The sequence below is a fragment of the Mycetomoellerius zeteki genome, unplaced genomic scaffold, assembly GCF_001594055.1.
Source record: "Mycetomoellerius zeteki isolate Tzet28-1 unplaced genomic scaffold, Tzet1.0 scaffold245, whole genome shotgun sequence".
Lineage (NCBI taxonomy): Eukaryota > Metazoa > Arthropoda > Insecta > Hymenoptera > Formicidae > Mycetomoellerius > Mycetomoellerius zeteki.
Genome location: NW_017257222.1, coordinates 192,964 through 195,076, shown reverse-complemented (window position 1 = coordinate 195,076; position 2,113 = coordinate 192,964). Strand labels below are relative to the sequence as shown.

At 37.8% G+C, this 2,113-nt stretch overlaps 1 pseudogene; it reads right to left on the bottom strand.

Moving 5' to 3' along the window:
- Positions 1–202: 202 nt before the first annotated feature.
- LOC108723562 (putative uncharacterized protein FLJ37770) lies at positions 203–1,233 on the bottom strand (annotated as a pseudogene).
- Positions 1,234–2,113: the final 880 nt, after the last annotated feature.

The following is a 2,113-nucleotide window of genomic DNA, read 5'->3' as shown; positions in this document are numbered from 1 at the left end:
CGATTAATATTCATTGGAACATAATAATAAATTAATTTTTTATTTGACTTTTTTAAGAAAAAATCCTATGAAAAAAACAAGCTAAATTAATTACGTGTATGCATACAATGTATACTGTTGAGTATACTCTGATGTATACGAGGGCAAATCAATAAGTACCCGTGTTAGTAATAAAGATGCAAGATTTTCACAAAACTTTTTTTTATTTTTCATCGTAATCCCTTTTTAGGAGGATACACTTTTTCCAACGTTTCTGCCATTTTTTTAACCCCTCCGAAAAATACGATTTGTCGAACTCTGCAAAATAGGCCTCTGTTTCGGCAATGACCTCCTCATTCGATGTGAATGTTTTTCCACCGAGCCATTTTTTCAAGTTTGGAAACAAGAAGAAGTCGCAGGGGGCCAAATCCGGAGAGTACGGTGGATGCGGCAGCAATTCGTACCGCAATTCAACCAATTTGGCTGTGGCGACTGCGGAGGAGTGAGCCGGTGCATTGTCCTGATGGAACAACACCTTTTTTTTTGCCAAATGGGGGCGTTTTTTCTTCATCGAATTCAACATTGAATCGGCCCAATAAGTCAGCATAGTACTGCCTCGTGATAGTTTTGCTTTTCCCCATGTAGTCGATGAAGATTACGCCTTGCGCATTCCAAAAAACAGTGGCCATCACTTTTTCGGCCGATAGGACCGTCTTGGCCTTCTTCGGAGCACGTTCGCCAGGTGAAATCCACTGTTTTGACTGTACCTTGGTCTCCGGTATGTAGTAATGAATCCATGTTTCATCAACGGTTACTACTCGAGGCAAAAACTCCTTCGGATTGCGCTTGAACAGCTCCAAACATTGCTTTGAAATTGATAGCCGCATTCGCTTGTTTTCCACCGTGAGCAATCGTAGCACCCATCGGGCCGACAGCTTTCATTCCTAAATTATCATGCAAAATATTGAATGCCGTTCCATACGACACGCCTATGGCCTTTGCTACTTCACGCACTTTCGTTCGGCGATCAGCGAGAATCACGTCGTGGACTTTTTCAACGATTTCCTCAGTAACCACGTCTGCCGGGCGGCCTGGGCACTCCTCATCAAAAATAGACGAACGACCACGTTTGAATTCGTTGAACCAATATTTGACGGTTGTCATAGATGGTGAAGGGTTCCCATAGACGGCATCCAACTTCGTTTTTATTTCTTCGCATGTTTTTCCATCCAAAAATAAAAAGCGAATCACGGATCGATATTGTTCTTTTTCCATTGTATCGGAAAACATCTTACACTCTCACTACGAATTGCTGTCAAATCAAGACTATTGCATGAATCATTCTGAAATTTTGTATGGCGTCATTTGAAAGATGGTAGTACACGATGGTAATGCCAACTTGCATCAGCAGCGTCACTTGTTTTCAAACACGGGTACTTATTGATTTGCCCTCGTATATACTACAAAGGATATCATGGGTTCAAATTCACAACGTCAAAACCGAACAATTGTATGATGACAGAATTATGCTTATAGAAAATATTTGTAAACGAAATAATTCAGTAGTTGAAATTGTTAAACAATTAAAATTCGTTCTAACATTTTTCAATTCTTCAGCGCCTTGAACATGCTTTGGAATTGGAGAATATACTGCAGATTCTTCTCGATTGCAAATAATTAAAATGTCATGCGTAATTAACAAAGCTGTTGTATTTACTATTGGATGTGAAAATTCGAATCCTAAAAATAATGTATTGATTATTCCACTTGTACATGGCTCATAAGCTTCAATTAGTTTCAGTTCAAATAATATATACAGTATAATATTCATTCTGTAGAAAAATAATAAACCAAAATAGCTTGCAAATATTCGATCATACATTTTTTGGAAGAAGATACAGTGGAAATCGTTCCTGTTATTTGGATAAAAAAAAGTTGACGGCAAGACCGAATATGCTTTCGGCCACCAACTGACTTTCCGATAAAATTTATTAAGCGCGCAGCGTGTCCAGATAAAAAATACTCTCTCCATGCATGCAGAGTTATGGAAACATATGATAAAATATCTTACATATGATTAAATAATTATATACGTTTCAAAATATCACAAATGCACAATTTGAATTATAATAAT